The sequence below is a fragment of the Heterocephalus glaber genome, unplaced genomic scaffold (assembly GCF_053883595.1).
Source record: "Heterocephalus glaber isolate CG9 unplaced genomic scaffold, H.glaber_assembly_v1.0 deba00000281, whole genome shotgun sequence".
NCBI lineage: Eukaryota > Metazoa > Chordata > Mammalia > Rodentia > Bathyergidae > Heterocephalus > Heterocephalus glaber.
Window position 1 is genome coordinate 15046726 of NW_028258139.1, and position 20390 is coordinate 15067115.

The window sequence follows — 20390 nt, forward strand, 5'->3', positions numbered from 1 at the left end:
GACAAATAAGTGTAAGAAATGAATATAATTGACTATTGACCAAACTTTTTTCAACTGGTTTCCAGTCACTTATTTTCATATCATCTGACTGTTTAAGAATTGACATGCAAGAGATATATTCATTCCATTCTTTAAAATACTAAAATAATGCAAATTCTGCCCCTCTTGTACATCAAAATTAGAGTTTTGTGATGAATTCTTGTAGGTGATGAGGATTCATTGAATAAGAGACAGGTCCCTGCTATTAGGAATTGCTCAGACTCATCAATGGTTCTGAAAGTAGTATCCCTAAGGATCACTAAGGAGAGTATAAAAAATGCAAATATTGGGTCATCCCTTAGAGTTCTTGAATTACAACAGTCTAATCACCTACATTTTAAACATCCCCACATTTTAATAAATCTCTACATTTTAACACTGTTCTAGTCTTAGGGAAAACTATGTTGTGGTATTATGTTTTGCAAGGTCCTCAAGACTACTGCAAGTTCAATGATATGTAAGAAAAACTTAGAGAATAAGAAAAGCTCTTTTACTCAGGGTCAGTTTACTACAGCAAAACGATACAGACTAAAATCAGTAAAGGGAAGACACGTGGAGTAGTCAGGAGAGACCAGCTTTGAGCTTCCCTTTGTCCTTTCTCAGTGCAGTTGCATGGACAGTGCTTATTCACCCATGGATGGACTATTGTCAGTTTAGGAAGCATTCCTAAGACTTGGTATTCAGAGTATTTATTGGGATTATTGTGTAGGCATGGCTGTACACCCCTATGGCTGACCTTAGTTTCTTAGTTTCTGGCACTTCCAGAGGACAAACCTAGTATCTTATGCTTTAAGGTTCCCAGATAAACAAAAAGCCTTATTAGACAGTAGATTCTAAGGGCTTAGTGGTTCCATTCTAGGAGTTGGACAAAGGGCCAGACTTTTCTTTGGACACAGTGAATCCTTTATTGCATGAGGCCTAGGAAAGAAAATTATTTTTGTCATTACTAGACATTTGAAGAAATTATTTTTCTTCTTGGTAGGAGATATGTTGCAACCACATGAAGTATTATTTACCACAAACTAAAAAATTAAGCTATGCATAATGGTGCTTGCCTGTAGTTCTAGGTCCTCAGAAGGCTGAGAGAGAAAGATTCTTTGAGCCTAGGAGTTGAGAGCCAACATGGGCAATGTAACACTCATTCTCAAAACCCAAGAAACCACACCTAAAAAAATTGGAATTTTTATACGTGAGGATGTCTGCAGAAATGTGTCATATTTGACACATCCCAGTGTTTCTGTAGGGCTTTGAATAAAGAACAGGAGTCACCCTGGGACACATCTCATTTTTTGAATTAGGATTTTAATATATTGTGACAGGTTGTAATGTAAAATTAATAAGGTAAAATTTATCAGGAATAAATGTGAAAAGGCAACTGAGAAAGTTAAAGATGGGAGAGCTATGTCTTAATTCTACTTGTGTGCAGAAGACTTGAGAATTTAGTTGACTAAACCAGTGATTGGCAAACTTATAAAAGAAGTAGAAGATAAATTTATATTCTGCAACCTAACAGGCAAAACAAGGATATATTACATAAGTACTTATTATGTTAGTAGGTTTCTCCAGAGGAACAGAATCAATAGAAAATTTGTGTATAATTATGCAAGGGGCTTAGATTGGCTTACAAGATCAGCGGCTGAAGAGTATACAATGGCCATCTGCGTGCTGTGTAGCCAGAGGGTCCAGTAGCTGCTCTGCTCAAGCTGGAAGCCACAGAACAAAAGGGATCAAGGATGCAGCATCAGTGTAAGGTTGAGGGCCTAGAAACTCACTAGAGTCATTCGTGTGAGTCTGCATTGGAAGGCTGAAGAAATTGGAAACCTGGAGACCGATGTCCAAGGCAGTAGAAGCAAAGGGTCCATCCTCTCAGGAAGATTGGTGCTCTTCAAAATGGGCATGCTTCCTTCTTTCCTTTTTATTCCATCTAGGCTTTAAGCCTATTGGTTGGTGCCACCCTCAATACACTGGCCTACTTGCCAGTAATTCACAGACATACCCAGATCTGTGCTGTACTAATTTGCTAGGCATTTCTTAATCCATTCAAGTTGATGTTTCATGATTAATGGTCACACTTATATAACAAGAGAAAGCAAATTTCCACAGATTTTCATTGAGAGAATTCAAGATATAGTGGACCCTCAAGTTACAACCAACCTGACATACAACAACTTGGGTTAATTAGGTTAATTGAAGATTTGTCTGCCTCTTATCTATGTCATGAACCGAGGTAAACATCAAGATCTCAGCTATATTGACTTATAACCAACCCTCCCTTGGGAGCTGATCAAGTTTGTAAGTCAAGGGTCCACTGTATTATAATTGAATATAATAATTATTATTTTTGCCTCTGGAGATTGAATCCAAAGGTATTTGCACTGAGCTCCATTCCCACTTTTTTTATTTTTAAATTTTGAGACAAGGTCTTGTTAAGTCACTAGGTTGCCTGGGGTGGACTTGATTTTGCCATCCTCTTGCCAAAGCTTCCCAAAGTACTGAGGTTACAGATATGTGCCATCATGCCTGGCTTTAAATATGTTTTATTATGTAGGTCTAATAAGAATGGAATTATTTTTTGGGGGGGTGGTTAATATTTTGTTTAACTTGAGTTCAGAGTTAGTGTTCCCTGTTGTCAAAGTGACTTACAAACTGAGAGGTGGCATACAACTGTAATCCCAGGTTCTTGGGAGGCTGAAGGAGGATGGAGAGTTCAAGGCTAGCCTGGGTAACTTAGATGCTATATCAAAATAAAAATTTTAAAAGGGCCAGGGAGTGCTTGCCTAGCATGCATGGGGTCTAGGGTTCAATCCTCAACGGTGAAAAAAAAAGTCACAGATATCCATCTCAAAATGGCCAGTGTGCAAGATTATACATAATTTCATCTGTGAGAATACCTTCATACTGTTAAATGCTCCTAAACACTGACACTAGCTTAGGAGTACATTGTTTTAATTGAGCATACTCATTCCTTGGAAGGTTTTTATAGTGTTCTATTAGAATTATCCTGATAGAGTTTGCCTTTGAGCATGTCATTGCATTGCAGATTAATCACTTCCTATTGATGGTTAGCTGGTAGCACTTCAGTTGCATAGTTAAATGTCTTTTGAGATATGTTTTCTTTTTTGTTTGTTTTGTTTTGTTTTTTGAGAAAGGTCTCATTTTGTAGTGCAGGCTGGCTTTGAACTCACAATGTAGCCCATGCTGGTCTGAAACTTGGAATGATCCTCCTGCCTCAGCCTCATGAGTGCTGGGATTGCAGGCATGTGCCACCACACCCAGCGTATACATTTTCTTTTTATTTACACAGGATTCAAAAATGCTACTGGAACTGTACTTTAACTCAGAAAATATATCTGCTGCAAATTTGTATGGAAATAGAATCTTGCTTATTTTAACTTTGGTGACATGAGAAGGGTATAAAGTGTATAATTCATTGATTTTACTGCAGTATGAATTTTTATAAGCACTGTGGTACCTTGTAAATTTAGGTTAAATTTATTAAGAAACATCAAGTCTAGCAAAAAATGGTTTCAAAAGCTATTCATTATTTGCTAACAGTAATAACTGAGGGAGTTTAACTTTTAACAAATTAAGTGGATACATTCAGAAAAACTTCATTCTTGGCTCTGAGGTCAGAAAATCATAAACTACCACAAACCATTGAACTGTTCTGTAGTAGGACAAAGTCAAGATATTCAGCTTCTATTTCTGAAAAAAATTCAAGGAACTGATGATAGTCAAGTCTATAAAAGCTAATGAAGTTCACTTTGTTGCCTGTTGTCTGATTATATGATAGATTGAAATACTGTCCACATAGTATGCTCTGTTGTATAACATAGTGAATGACCATAGGCTTTAAGTATCTTACATATCCATAATCTTTGTAAATTTGTCTAGCTAGTCCTTTTTCTGCTCCTCTTATATTTTTACTATCATTAGGTGATAGCATGTTCCATTTAAAGTTGTCCTGTTTTTCTTACTTTCTTTAAAAATATTCTTACCTGCCCTGTAATTCCACACAAACTATTCTTAGAAGCTAATTTCCGTCATTTCAAACTCAGCATTGACTGCTTGAATAAACACTTAACACCATTGGTAATACCTGTTGGCTCATCAACAGCTAAGGAAAACCACTGGAAATATTTCCTGTTTTATAACTGACAATTGATGGTGTTCCCAGTGTCAGCTCTGAGCAAATTACAGAAAAGCTGAACTAAAAGTCTTAAACAGGTTCATTTTTTTCTTGATAACATTTCTGTTGCTGTTGTTGTCAAACATGGTTTAATTAGTCATCATGTAAGATGAGGGGCCATTTAGGGTTTGAGGCAGAGAAATGCCAGCATCTGATTTAGGCTTGATTCTGCTCATTGGTTAGCACAGGCACTAGACCAACAAGGGTAGGTAGACAAGGGCACCTGTCAGATGGCTGTTGGACTAAGTCATAGTGATATTGTTGGACATAGAGCAAAGTGGACAGGTGCTGGGCAGATTTGGTTGGAAGAGTGACATTGGTGACAAGATTGAATAGGGACTGAGAGAAGAAAAGAGGAAAGGATGACATCTGTTTTTTGGCTTGAGCATCTGGAAGAAGGGAGTCATTGTGAATTGAGGAAGCCAAAGGCTGTGTAAAGATGGCTTAGAGGGGGAGGGCCAGTGCCAGCTTTGAGGTGTATGTTGGACATTTTATTCACTCATACTTGGTGATGCTACACTTTCTACAGGGACTAGAAGCTGGTCTCTATGGAGTGTGTCTATCAGGGTTTGGTCGGGAAAAGAGAAACCATGTTAGGTACATTTTACAAAGATTTGGGTCTCTTCATTATTAGTGGAAGGGCTGGGAGAGTTAAAGGTCAGGGAAGCCGCTGGATAGTGGGTACTTCATAGGAAATATAGGAGCTTCTCTGGAGTTAGCTGTGCTCTCAGCACCTGGAGGCACTCCTACTGTTTGCAAAGGTTCCTGGGGTCTTTCTTATGGGCCACTGGGAATTCTTAGCAGAAGCTGCTTTCTGTCTTAGTTGCCAGATCTTAGTTGTTTCTCCCTACCACTGACTTGTATATGTGCTCTTCCTCAACTGCCTCCATGAAATAGAGTTCTCTTTCATCTTGGAGTCTTGCAAGAGACTCTATTATCTTTATTAGGTAACTGACACTGATTGTAGCAGGCAGGGGCTTCTGAGATTTGCTCCAGATTCTCTGTAACGATAGGAGGTGTGGATGCAGAGTTGATAGAGACAGCCCAGCACAGCGGCCAGGCAACTATGTTTATAGGATGGGAATTTGAAGAGGGGCCTGAGCTAGACTGAGCATGGAGACAGTGTTTCAAGTGATATTGCCTAGGAAGTAAACTTAGGTAAAGACAGAGCCTTGGAGACTCTAGAACTAATATGTTCAAGAGGAGAGGAGGGACATCTGAGAGACCAAGAAGAAAACCAGGAGAAGATGGTGTCTGGAAACCAAGAGAAGGCAAGTGGGAGTGATCATCACAGTCAGTTGTTGCTGGCAGTTCACGTAAGTATCTGAGGCCTGACCATTGGATCTAGCTATGCGAGAACATCGGTGATCTTGAGTAGAAAAGTTTTGGTGGAAGAGTGGTAGTGCAAACAGGAGAGGAAAGAGAAGAACTGTAATAATGAGTACTTCGTGTGTGTGCTTGTTTATGGGCTCATTTATATAATAGCTGCTTTAAAGTCTTTGTGATATAATTTTAGGTGGGTTTTTTGTTTTGTTTTTTGGTACCGGGGATTAAACTCGGGTCCTTGTGCTTGCACAGCAGGCGGCAAAACTGCTGAGCTAAATCCTCGGCCCCTTTGTAATATAATTTTAACATTCACATTACCTTAGTATTGGCTTGTCTTGATTTTCTTTTTCTATGGGAATTGAGATTTTCCTGGTTCTTCCTGTGCTATGTTTGATTGTATCCCCAATATTTTGGATATCATGTTAGGAGACCCTGGGTCTTACCTAAATCTGTGGATAGGGTGGTGGTTTGAATTCCAGTCTTCTCTGATTCACCTGCTGTTTACTTTTCAGTAAACAAACAGCTTCTGCAGTTATTCTGTCGAGATTTTCTCATTGCTCTCCAGGGGAGTGTACTTGTGCCTCTTTGCCTCTACTGGACCACTTTGCTTTCACATGCTGGGCTCCACTGTCAGTTGGGCCATGATGCGCAAATGGCCATGTGTCCCTTGGTGAATTACCTCCCCTAATTGGTGCAGTAGGTGCTCCTCTGAGTTACTCCTTGGATATGATTTATGTCTCTTCCCATGGGGGTTCATTCAGTGCCTCAGGTAGACAACATGACCCTTGTCATATCGTTTACCATGATAGGCATTAGTTCTGCATATGATTGAAGGATTGCCTTGTCTTGACATGGCGTGACTGCCTAGTAGTTTCAGTGGAATAACGTTTCTTTGACATTAAAATGCTTTTCACACCAGGGAATTTTGTAGAGATGTTATTTGTGGTGCAGAATTGACAGTGGCGAAGAGTGCGGGCTTTGGACAAATTTTGCTTTGAATTTCAGGTCTGATCCTTGCACCCTATATGAAACTCTCCAAGTTATTTAACTTTTCTAAATCTGTGTTTCTCATCTGTTAAGTTCAGATTATAACTTTTATAAATGTGACACAACATTTAGTTCTTAGTACAAGGATAGCTATATAAATAAAATTGCATTTAGGGTAGAATTAACTTTATATTCAGGAAATACAGTTCTAGATTTTGACCATTCTCTGACTTATACTGGTCTAAGAACTTGAAAGTAGTTTATATTCATCATTTGCTATGCATACAAATGGCAGCTTACTCTCATTGATAATTCACTTTTGAAAATTTAGTAACTTTATAGTTTATTTTCCTTTAGTGTATTCATTCAGTGGCTTAGCATCAGTTGGAAGGCAATCCCTGTACCAGTCACTGGCACATAATGAATGAGAAATACTATTCCTGCTTTGAGCACCTCAACAGCCTAGTATTAGAATATTTTTTGCTAGAAAATTATTTTGAAGCGTAAAGAAGCTTTTGTTTGCCCAGATGATTTTCATAATTATATTCACATTCTTGATATAGTTTGATTTTTTTTCACAAAGTTACTTTTGACCTGTGTTCTTTATGAATGTGAGTTACAGCTTGTCTAAATGTAGAAACTACTGATAGACTAAGCCTAGGAGAAGGAAAAACCCATAGGATGTGGTGGTATATTCTGTACATTTGAAAATTTCACAAATTACTTGAATTGTTAGGATATTATTGGTTAAGAAATGGTGGGTTTGGGTCATATTTAGCAATTAGTGTTAAACAGACTTTTTTTTTTTTCAGGGACTTCATTTGCTTAATTTTCTAGCCCGGTATCTTAATAATTTGTCAATGTGTCATAATGAATGTGACTCAGCTCTAGGAAGAGCTGTCTGTCTTGAGTGCTTTGGAAAGCCCAGATCATGCTTAATATTTTTTCTTTTTCATGTCTAGTGTTTAACAGCATAATGTGGTTAATTGGGAAGGCAGAATAGCAGTGTGGTTTTAAGGTTGCTTATGAAGCCAGTATTTGAGCTTTGATCTCTCTCCCTTGTGACTTTAGAGCATTTAACTTTTTAAAGACTTAGTTTCTTTCTGTGTGAAAAGGAAATAATAATAGTAACCAGTTAGGGCTATGAGGATTAATGAGCTAAACATACCAGTCACTGTACAAATGTGATTGTGTTAGTGTTATGACCTTTAAGATCGTTGTGTGGAATTAGTGAGAGATGGATGTAGAAGGCTGTCCATGTTGGGCTGTGCACTGAAATGAGAACGTTGTAAGCAAGGCAAGGCAAGGAAATAGTCTGATAATGAAGCACAGATTTAGTGATGTGTGATGGGTAGAAAATTTTACTTTGCAGGTTAAAAAAGGAAAGAGTTCTGAGCCACCCAAGCACCTATTTATACCTATCTTAAAATACAGTCATTCATGCAAGAAAGGGTAGGGAGTACCCGTCATATAGATGTCTCTGGAGAGTTGACAATATATTTCATTATGTAATAAGCCAAGTTCAATTTTTCTTTATCCATCTGTCACAAAATATTTAAGTGTTATAATTATACAGGGTTTTTTTTGGGGGGGGGGGTTCGTACCGGGGATCAAACTCGGGATTTTGCACTTGTGAAGCAGGCAGTGGAACCACTGAGCTAAATCCCCAGCCAATACAGTTTTTGATACATCTCCTTTAGGCCCTGTTTGAACTAGTTCGTGTTTATATTTTATCAATTTCATAGTTAAAATGCATTGGTTTGTATTGTTTATAAGGAAGGATAAAGGGAGAGTTAGAACACAGCATGCATTAAGTTGCCCTTGCTGAATAATAGCAAGCAGGTGATGAGTAGGTTTAGTGCTGCTAGAACAAATGCTGTTGCTTAAATTCTTCTTAAAATAGAAAATAAAGCAATGCACACTTAGCAAAATGTGAATAAGATATTCAAAGTCAATGTATCTATTTACCTATCCATTAAGTCATTCATAAACCAAGTGAATGTATATTGATTATTATGTGCTGTAGGCACTGTTCTAGGCATGCTGCATAGTATTGGTGTTGCAGAAATCTCGGAAAGAAATACACGGAGACACACAGAATTCGGATAAAATAATAAAATTTCTTCTCCCGAGTGGGCAGGAACGTCAGAAACAGGTCTGGTTACTATCCGCACCCCCTTTGTTCAGCGTTTCTCTTTTTATTTTTTTATTTTTTGGTACCAGGGATCAAACTCGGAATTTTGTGCTTGCGAGGCAGGCAGTGGAACCACTGAGCTAAATCCCCACCCAATGTTTCCCTTTTTATATCCTTTTTAGCCATTATCTCATCCCTAGTGGTCTTTGATATGTAAATACAATTCCACTTCCTATTTACAAGTCACAGACACAAGATAGTCCATATACATTGTAAATTCACCCTGGCTTGGTAACTTTGTTCGGTTAATGAAGTTACCAGTTAGAGTCACCTTAAACAAGGACTTAGGGGAGAAGCAAATCTTAAAAGAACACATTGCTTATTTTGCTTCTACAACTACCTTAATATTCAATCTATTAAGCTATGTAAAACTTTTCCATATCATTGGGAATATAGTGGTAAACAAAAACCAGGCATGGTGAATAACTGGAATGGTTTGTCTTTGCATTTAGCAAAAAAAGGAAATTCTTTCCAAGAGACTCAGAAGACTTCAACAAATGATATTTTTAAGTTTTTGTGCTGAAAAGAGGCAAAAAAGACAGAGAGCTTAAAGAATGCTTCTGGTTTCAACCAACAGGAGCTTTTTTGACCTTCACTTTGTTTTATTTAATAGAGTTAAATTATTTATCAGATATAGAGGCTACAGAGTAGAAAGAGGCTGTCATTGTCCCCAGAATCTTATAGTGGAATTGGAGCGAGAGATTGACAGATAAGACAAGATCTAATGTCCACTCTAGTAAGTGTGTTAAGCAGGAAGCTATACAGTCAACCATGTTTTGGGATGAGGGTCACATCTATGTTCACTGCTATATATCTAATGCCCAGTACAAATCATGGTGGGAGTCAGCTAGTCAGCAAATACCAATACTGAGCAAAGTCATGCTTAGGGGTGCATGAGAGAGACATCTAATGGAGGGGGAGGGGTCATGTGTGCTTTTAGTTTAGCCATGGAAGAAGATCCAGATGGAGGGAGCGGCAGATGGCATAGAGATGTGAATGCATAGGTTGCTTTGTAAACTGAAAATAGTTTAGTTTTGCTGGAGTGTAGGATTCATAGGAATCAGTAGTGAAAAGATCACAGAAAGAGAGACTGGGCTTGGTCAACAAGGGTCTGGATTTTCTTTAAAAGTAATTTTTTTTTTCTAAATTACTAGATTTCCCAGTGCTCTTAGTTGATGCATGTAATACCCAAATGGCATCATCAGGTCTTGGATTCTGTATCTATCAGTGGTGACTGGATAGACTAGCAAAATGCTCTATGCTGTTGTTGAACTTTTTGTCTTTTGGGGAGAAAGAATACAGTATAGAATATTTTCTTAGAAGTAGAGAATAGTTTAAACTCTTTTGGGGCAAATAAGTTCGTGTGTCTTTGTATTCTAGTTCCAAAGAATGATACCAGGCACGTAAAATAGAAATTCAATACATGAATAACTAAAAAAGAAAACAAAAACGAAAAAGGTCTGCTTCAGCATATACTAGCCCCCGCTCCAGTACTGAAGTTGAATCTAAGGCCTTACATATGGTAGATAAGCACGTCAACACTGAGCCACATCCCCTAGTCCCTTCTAAAATTTTTTAAATATTTGAGGCAGGACCTTGCTGAATTGCCCAAGACGGACTTGAATTTTAATCTTCCTGCCTCAGGTTCCAGCTAGCGGGGATTGCAGGTTTCTGTGTCTGGCTGCAAATACTATTGTAACAGGAATTATATTTGCTTCTGAAAAATGATAGCTAAGTTAGAAGTGGTCCTCTCCACAGCTTCTTCCAGTCATATGAGGGAAAGAGAGTAGTAAGTCATCAATTATAGTACAGTGGAATGAATTCTACATCAATCTCGAGTGGGAGAGGGGTTATGGAAGGCTTCTGGGTAATACTTGAATTTTGAAGGACTAGGAATAAGCTAGGTGAAGGAAGTAAAAGCCTTCTAGGCAGAAGAACCAGCGTAAGTTAAGGCTTGGTTCTTAAGTAGTAGCAGGACTCATTAAAGAATTAATTATGATCTTACCATAGAAAGGGAATGAGGAGAGGTTGGAAATGAGGTAGAACACTAGTGGTTTGGTTCTGGGGTGTGTGTGTGTGTCTGCCAGCAGAATCCTCTCTGCCCTCTTTTCCCCTTTTTCCTTGAAATATTCTAGTTGAAATAGGGTGGATGGGAATGAAGCATATCAGGGATAAAGACTTAGAAGATATACTTTGTGCCCCAGATAAAATGTTTGCAGAATAGGGAACAGAGTTGGAAAGCTACTGTAAAGCAAATGAATCCTACTACCCTTAAGTAATGGGAGCTATTAAGGACTGAAGCAATTGGCATAATTCATTTTAGGAAAGAGTACTACTGTTGAGGAAGTTGAATTGAAGGGGGCACCATACTAAGAGATCAGTTTGCACATTGTTGCAACAATGTAACTTGAAGTAAGTCCCTGATAGTGGGATTGGAGAGGAAAGGTGAATTCCGTATTTACTAGAGAGGTTTTGGATATGAGTGGTCAGTGAGGTGGAAGAGCTGAAGACAGAAACTAGAATAGGTGACAGATTGTGATTAAGGGCATGATTTTTGGGGTCAGTCATACCTGAACATGGTTCTTCTTTTGGCTATTTCAGTACTTTTATCACTTTGGAAAATTAGATACCTCTTTTAAGGAAATAGAACTGCCTGAAATGTATAGCAGGAATGCTTCCTTGAGAGGTGAATTTTTTCTTTTCTTTTTTTTTGGGGGGGGGCAGTAACCGGTGATCGAACTCGGGACCTTGTGCTTGCAAGGCAGGGGACGGCACCACGGCTAAATCTCTGGCCCCTTTTCTTTTCTTTTTTTGGTACCAGGAAATGAACTCAGGGACTGGCGTTTATCAGGCAGATGCTGCACCACTGAGCTATATTCCCGGCCCTTGAGAGGTGATTTTTGAAGACCAGGTACTCCCTTATCTTAGCATTGAGCACAGCAGATGTACAGAGTTGAGAGGAGATGCTACACTTATAGGCTGTTCACTGTCATTAGGGTGTGTATTCGTAGTAGAAGGAGAATATGTACAGTATAATGGAAAGAGAAGCAGGGCTTGAGTTTTGTGCACATTGGTATCCGTGGTCTATAGCAGAGATCGGCACACTGCAGGTCGTGGGGCAAATCTCTTGTAAATATGTTTTTATTGGAACAGAACCACACTGAATTGTGTGTATGTATGTTATATACAGTTGCTTTTGTGCTACAGTGGTAAAACTGAATGGTTGCAAAAGAGACCATGTAGTGCAAAGAACTCAAAATAATTATCTGGCCATTTACGGAAGAAATTTGCTGACCTCTAGCCTGTAGGAGTATTCTGGTAGAAGGGTCCAGTGTACAGGTATACTTATACTATTCAGTTTAAAAAAGAGGTGTGGGCTAGAAGTTAAAATTTGGTAATCCTCAGCAGAGAAATAGTGGCTGCAGCTGTGGAGATGAGAGAGGTTCTTCAGAAATAGTATAGAGCAGTGATGGTGAACCTATGACATGCATGCTTTAGCCAGTTGTTTGTTATCATTGAAAGCTCTAAAAGGTTTGCCATCACTGGTATGGAGAGAAGAGAAAAGGATGCCCACAGAGCATTTGCCAGGGACGGGTGTTGGGAGGAGAGGGAGAAACAAACCATAGTCTGATGGACTTTTGGCATTCTTGGATGCTGGTGCAGAGTTTTCTTTAGATGTTTACCATGAAATTGCTGTCATTTATACAGTCTTCAGAGCCATGTAGTATGGCAAGTTTGTTTCAATGAAATTTTAAAACCACACATATTCTTGAGTTTAAAGATACTACTTAGTAAATTACAAAAGAGGAGGTTTTCCAAAACAACAGGACTGTTGGGTTGTGAAGTTAAAAGAATAAAACTTTTCTTTTGCTGCTTTTCATCTAAAATTTCCTTACTGGGCTTTTATTTTTGCCTTTAAAATAATGCCAGGTACTTTTTGTCAGGTGAGTTCTTTTATGGTCACCATGAGATTATGTCTTAGCTTTGTACGTGCTACACAAGCACCGAACCATACCCCCCAGATCTCACAAGTAGAATTTTAAAAGATGCTTTAAAAGATCTTTCAGTGAGCATACACATATCTTTTTGAGAACCTAAAGCAGAAATATAAGTATATAGATTGTGTATAAAAATCATTTCTGAGAAGAATAGAGCACTGTGATTCTTGTGTTTAGAAAATACATGGGTGTAATGACACTCAGGCCTTACTGCTTTTCCTTGAAAAATCATCATTTTTATTTCTATGAGTAATTTCCATTTTTATAGTTTTACTCCCTGTTATGTATCTCTATATGTTAGGATCAACTTTTGCTTAGTTTAAAAGTTTATATCAATGGACTCATACTGTGTTTTGTGATAATTGATCTATGACAAAGATGACACTGTAGAACAGTGGGGAAGGGACAGCTTTTCAATAAATGGTGCTGGGCCACTTGGGTATCCGTCTGGAGGGAAAAATGCAATAATTCCTTCCACAGAGTAAGCAAAATCCAATTCCAGCTGGGTTTGTAAAGGATTAAACACAAAAGCTGGTATAGTAATGATGCTCAATGAAATGTGTGAGCCATAAATGATTTTAAATTTTCTAGAAGTCATATTTAAAAATTAGAAAGTAGCAGGTATTTATGATAATTAACTTGATAAGGACATATAAAATAAATAAGGGCCAGGAATTTAGCTCAGTTGTTGCACCGCCTGACTCACAAACGTAAGGTCCCGAGTTCGATCCCCAGTACCAAAAAATAAAGAAGTAAATAGATAGATAGATGTGATTTTTTTTTTTTTTTTTTTTTTTGGTACCGGGGATTGAACTCGGGTTCTTGTGCTTGCTCAGCAGATGGCGAAACCACTGAGCTAAATGCCCGGCCCAATAGATGTGATTCTTGCAACAAAAAGTTTTTTTAAAAGGAGGTGGAAGTGAAGAGGGAAAAATGAATTGAGATGTATTATGTATGGTACATGTACCAATTCCCCACAATGAATGTAATTATTCTGTACTGCAAACATTACTAATAAAAATAAAAGAAACAGCTGAGGTTGATAAATAATAAAGTATTTTACCCAATAATGGCCAAAATACATTTTAATATGAAATTGCTACAAGGTTTTTGGTACACTTTTTCTAAGGGTGGTCTAAGTTTTTACAGTTCAACGTGTGTTTTACATTGACGTTGCAGTTTGTACTAGTTATATGTGAAGTGATCCTTCACATGTGACTGGTGGCTACTATGTTGGACAGCCCAGATTTAGAGGATAATGATAGACAGTATCTTCATATGTCTAGACGAGTGGTGGCGAACCTTTTAGAGCTTTCAGTGATACAGCCTGTTGTGGCACATGTGCCATAGGTTTGCCCCCACTGGTCCAGACACAGTAAGAAATCATAAAAGAAAAAATGATCAGTTGCTGTGGTACATTCAAGATAGAATGCATACTTATCAAAAGACACTATTGGGAGAATGAAAGGCAAACTAGAGTGGGAGAAGATACTGGCAACTCACAGCTCCAGTAGGGTTGTATCAAAAATATGTCACAGTCAAGAAAGGCAGTTAGCCAGTGGAAGACTGGTTGGGAGATTGAACAGCCACACCATAAGAGGAAGATAAATAAAATCTATCACCATATGGGTTTGTAGTTTTCTTGTTGTGATTGTCTCTCTCTCTGAGGCTGTGTTACTTACTGTATAGTACATGTTTAGAATTGTATTTTCTTGTTGAGCTAAATTTTATCATGAACAAATATCGTTTTATTTCTGAAGATTTTTTTTGTAGAATTGGGTTTTTTGGATATTAATATAGTGATGCTGGTTTTTAATTTGATAGCCTATCTTTCCCTTTTTTTAAAATATTCTTTTTGTAGTCTTATATTTAGCTGTGTTTCTTTTAACAGCATTTAGTTGAGTTTAATTTTTCGATGCAGTGTAGAAATTTTTCTTTAATTTGTATTTAATATAAGTTTTGACATATTTGGGTTTTACCCTGACATATTTCAGTTTAACTCTCTCCTGTTTTACATTTGCCTTCATCTGTCTTAATGTTCTTCTGCTTTGCCCTTCCTGTCTTGTCTTCTTTGCTTGGAATGTTATAGCGTTTCTTCTTTCCACTAGTTTGGTAGTTTTATGGTCTTTAGTGGTTACTTCACCAGTAATAACTTGCATCCTTGACTTAGCAAAGACAGGTATACCGGATAGTATAAATCATCTCCCAACTTATATGCTATTGTTGGGTGTTTTATTATTCTTTTTTTTTTTTTTGGTACTGGGGATTGAACTCTGGTCCTTGCACTTGCGCAGAATGCGGCGAAACCACTGAGCTAAATCCCTGGCCTCTATATATTTTAAACTTGGTCATTAATATTCTGTGTAATCACTTATATTTACCAGCATACTTATCCTTTCTGTTGCATGCTGCTGTCAAGCATCATTTTTCTTTTGCCTATGCGTTATTGTTTATAATTATATTCTTTCAGTAACACATCCTTTCAATTTTTATTTGGAAACAAATTATTGTTGAACAATATTTTAATGAGTATGGTGATCAGACTCAAGGGTGCTTTATTACTGAGCCACATTCCCAGTTCTTTGTATTTTTTATTTTGAGATAGAGTTTTGCTAGGTTGTCCAGGCTGATCTCAAACTTTGGATTTTCCTCCTCAGCCTCCCAAATAGCTAAGATTGCAGACATTTGCTGCCGTGCCTGTCCTGCAACTATGGAATTTTAGTGTAATGGCTTATATCTAGATGTCCCTCCAAAGCCTCATGTGGTCATAGGTGGCGCTTTTTGGAGATGGCTAGATAAAGGGTGTGTGCTGCTGGCTTCAGGGATGTAAGGCTGGGATTGATTCACAGTTGCTGTGCTAGGGTATTGGGAGCAATGCTACATAATTCTAGGGAAAAATCATTTGAGTAGGCCTGGTTCTCCGGCCTACAGGCTGGCTATAACACTCCAAGACATAATTCCATTTTGGTCTCAGGTCACAAGGAAGATCTCAATGATCCGGTGATGCTGTAAAGCTCCAGGACAAGACCACGCCTGCGGGAGATGCCCTGGGAGGAACCAAATCTTCATCTGCATAGTTCCTCATTGTTCTTAGATTTCCGCTGCCCCCACCCAGCCTTTTGTTACATCTTGTTTATCCCAATGTGAAGTACTGAACTCTATATTTCAGTTGTTACATCTGTTTCCCCACATACTGAATAAAGGGTGCTGCAAGCTAGGGGTCTTTTGTCTTTGCCGCCCAGAGCAGCAGTGATCAGACCCAAAGCTCAGCTTCTTCTCAGTCTCATTTGTCTACCTTTCCTGTAATTCGCCGTGTGCTGCCATGGCTCACAGGAGACTAGGACTTACTGCAGAGGTCCTGGTAACGTCCCCTTCCCCTGTTCCCTACACTAGGGTTAAGGGTATGAGTGCTACCTAATCTAGCCTGGATAAAATATAAGAGACAGAGCTGCAGTGTTGCTGCTTGTTGCTTGCTGCCCTCTGCCTGCCTGCTTTGCATTGCCCCTCTGCCATGCCACCCTGCCATGGAGCCAGCCAACTATGAACTGAAACCTCTACAAACTATAAGCTAAATACTTTCTTCCTTTACCTTTGGGCATTGGCTATTTTGTCTCAGCAACAAGTGCAGTATGCTATAACCTGCTGCTTATTTTTCCCATACTTATCAATACTATTTTAGTATTTTTGATGAGACTGGTCACTTCAGCTTGTGTGTTCTTCATATTTTATTTTGGGAAACAGTTTCCTGAGATGTGATCTCTTCTGAGCTGGTTGTTCTTGAGCCTTATTATGTGTTGCTGTCATCCATTTGGTTTTCTTCAGAGTTAGCTTTTGTGTTTATGGTGTCTTCTTATCTTTCTTGGTTGGGGTTTTTGTTTTGGTGGAGCACATCAGCCAGAGGGCTGTCACTTTAAAAGGTTGTACAGTGTCTTTGGGCAAAGTGCAGACTGCTTTCTTCAGCATCCTTCCCTCTAGCATGCTGCTGTACCCAAAATTTTCCCTCTCCTGGCTCACAGCAATCATTCTGGCATCTCTCTTTATCCTTGTCCTGAATATTCCTTATCTCTTCATTGGAGCTCTTGTTTTCTGTATTTCATATCATTTTTATTGTGGTTCTGGGAATTGAACTCAGGTCTTGTGCATATAGGCAAGCGCTCTATCATTGAGCTACCTCCCCAAGCCTTTTTATTTTGAGACAAGGACTCCCTGAATTGCTTAGACTGGCTTTGAACTTGTGATCCTCCTGACTTAGCCTCCTGAGTAGCTGGGATTACAAGTATATGCCACCACACATGACAGTATGTCCACCTTTTGTTGGTGGACTTTCTCTAGTGGCTTTTTTTTTTTCTAGTGGCTTTCTGAAGATAGAGTGCTTTTGAAGCTGTGGTTGACTGAAAACTGGATTGATAATTTGGGTAGATTTAGAATTCTGTATGGCATTCATTCCTTCATAACGTCAAAGGTACTGTTCTTGTTTTCATGTTACTCTTTTCTGATTTTAAGCTGATCTACTTCTTAATCTTTTCTGTGTAACTTCTCCTCACTCATCTTCAGACAGTTTGTAAGAGTTTTAAAATTTGTCCAACTGTTTTGAGGTGCCATGATGGTGTCCCTTTGGAGTGGATCTGTTCATCTACTGTTCTCCATATTCAGTGAGCCCTTCACTCTGACAACTTGTATTCTTAATTCTTGGAAACATTTTTGGGATTATTTTGTGATGATTTTTTTCTTTTTGTAATTCCCTCTTTCTTGGAAGCCTTGTTATTCGGATGGAACTTGCCTCTCTTTGACAAGTTCTCTAATTTCCTATACTTTCTCTTCAATGTATTTTTATTTTCTGCTTTCTTCCTTTTCCATTTTAGTTTTGATTCTAATTTCAGGAAGACAGCTTCATTTCAGAGAGATGATTAGTTTTTTGTTTTAGTTATCTGGTATTTTAATTTACAAGAGTTCTGTTTTAAATAACATACTACATTTGTTTGATGATTATGTCCTTTTATTTATTTTTTTAATTTTTTTGGTACTAGGGATCGAACTCGGGTCCTAGCGCCTGCATAGCAGGCAGCAAAACCACTGAGCTAAATCCCCAGCCCTATGTCCTTTTATTGATAGCTTGTATAGTTTGTGTTTCTTCCAAGTTGCCCTCCTCCATGCTCTTGTCTCTGTTAATCTATCTTCTCTGTTAGAGACACTTCTCACACATTTAGTGGTATTTCTTTGTGATGAACTCAAAATTATTCAGAAGCTTTAAGCATGTGGTGGGGCCTTCTCACTTTCAGTTTTGTGTCAGTATATTCTGGAAGGGCCATTTGTTTTGGAATCCCATGCTGGTATCTTCAGTCTTTTAGGGCAATCAGATTCTCCAAGAACATTGTGATAGTCTCTTTCCTATAGGATAAAAGTCTGAATACCCTATCTCTGGCAGCTCAGTGTATGGGGAGCAGGTAGGATAGCTGGACTGGATGTTCAGTGACTAAATCCACCTCTTTTTAGTACACTTGGCTAGGCTGACCTCAGGTTTTTCCAGAGAAAGGCCCTCCAGTCTTCTGTCAGGGTAGGGGAGAGGGAGCCACTTAAAGGCGTGGCCTTGAGGCTCTCTCATTGTACAAGGGCTGCCTCTTTCACTGTCATTGTCCTTGGGCCTCCACTTTATCTACCTGTGGTTCCATCTGCATTTAGTGCTGCTGGTTCTGAGCCTTCTACACATCCTGCTGTGGAAATAGAATTGGTACTCTGTATTTTCTGCAGCTGACCTAGGGTCTGGCTGTCTAGGACCTGCTGAGTCATTTACTGTGCTTAGATCTTTTATTGTTTCTCTTTCAGGTTTTTTTCTTTTTTACTATTTGTTTTGTTTTTGTCTGTGCTAGACCTTTTCTCCAAGTTTCACAAATTTTAACATTTTCCCTGCTTTGAGTTCTCCTTGGCCTGTGTATTTAGCTTAAAAATTAAAAAAAAATATCCCTTTAGTATAATTTTAGTGGGAAGGAATGAAATAGCTCTGTATATTCTGATTGCCATCTTACGCTGAACTTATTAGCTAACTTATGCTTATTGATGTTTTAATAGTTTTCAGTTATTTCATGTCCTTTTTCTTCAAGAAGAATGTGGGTTTGAGAACAAGGTCTTGATACATTTTTTATTCTTCAAGGTCTAGCAGTTTGCATGGTAGGCATATAGGACTGTAAGATGGTGAACACAGGAGAACTTGGTAAAAGCAGGTGGTTATGTATATATACATCTTGTCTCTTTCAGGTTCTTGGACTACAATGGAAAGTAGAAAGAGACACTAGAAGTATTTTAAGTTGTCATTAGATTTCTTCGGAGTTACTGTTGCCTTTTGAGCTGTAAGTATAATTCTTTTGCCATACTTGTGTCTTGTTTTTTCATTTTGTTTTTTCTTTCAGCTATTTTAGAGTCTTTGACATATAGTAACAACAAGCAAAAGATTCTTGATTTTATAGGACAGATGAGGGAAGAATTCTTTTTTTTTTAAAACACAATATTTAATTTATTTATTTATTTATGTATTTTTTGGTACTGGGGATCGAACTCTGGTCCTTGTACTTGCAAGGCAGGTGGCGAAACCACTGAGCTAAATCCCCAGCCCAAGGGAAGAATTCTTGTTTAGTGCTTCTATCTTAGATACTTTATAATATTTTTCTTGGATAGGCAGGCATTATAATATTGATTAATAGCAATAACAATGTTTAGAATACTGTCTGGATGTTATGAACACTTAAGTTATAACTACCAATAGAATTCTTGCAATAACTTTATGAGTAAGGTTTACTATTCTCTTCTATTTCATTTTGCATAAGCCAAAATACATGGATTCAGGCTCAGTCTGGCTTTAGAGTGAATGTGCTCATTACCAGTACTTATTCTCATGGGCCTTTGATTCAGATTTTGGCTTAGATGTTTATTTACAGTAGTCCCCATTTACCTATAGGGGATATTTTCTAAGACCCCCAGTGGATGTGTGTAGTACCAGATCACATATATCCTTTTTATCTACACATAAATTTCAGTGATAAAGTTTAATTTATAAATTAGGCATGGTAGAAGATTAACAATAATAATAAAGTAGAATAATTATAATTGTTATATGTTGTAAGAAAGGTTATATGATTGTGGTCTTTTTTTCAAAATATCTTATTGTACTTTCAATTTTTCATTTAAAGGAAGCCCTTTACAACTTCTCTTTGGCATCTGAATTGCTAGTATCACTACTCTTGTACTTTGAGGTGGTTATTAAGTAAAATAAGTGTTACTTGAACACAAGCACTGCAATACCAAGGTAGTTGGTCTGATAACCAAGACAGCTACGAAGTGGCTATGGGTAGGTAGTATATATAGCTTGCATACACTGGACAAATGAGTGATTCATTTCCTGGATGGGATGATGATCACAAGACTCAGAATGGCTTGCAATTTAAAGTTTTGGAATAGCTTATTTCTGGAAATTTCCCTTTAATATTTTTGGACTATGGTTGATTATGGTTAACTGAAACTGTAGAGAATGAAATGATGTATAGGGGAGGCTAGTGTTCTAAACTTTAACTTTAATCAAATTATTTAATCTATGTAAACCTAGTTTTCTCATCTGACCAAAGGGATTATTATAAAATCTTCCTTGTAGGATTATTATGAAGATGCT

General features: G+C 38.0%; 1 protein-coding gene across 30 annotated transcripts in view; it reads left to right on the top strand.

Annotated features, from left to right (window-relative positions):
* Positions 1 to 20390, top strand: part of Ptk2 (protein tyrosine kinase 2) — a 347380-nt gene that overhangs the window by 34798 nt on the left and 292192 nt on the right. For 29 of the 30 annotated variants that reach the window (XM_087187130.1, XM_087187131.1, XM_087187134.1 and 26 more), the window contains one exon: positions 18986 to 19077. The exons of the other annotated variant lie outside the window; for it this stretch is intronic. The gene's annotated coding sequence lies outside the window, so the exon portion shown is untranslated. The remainder of the gene's footprint in view (positions 1 to 18985; positions 19078 to 20390) is intronic. 30 annotated transcript variants of the gene reach the window in all.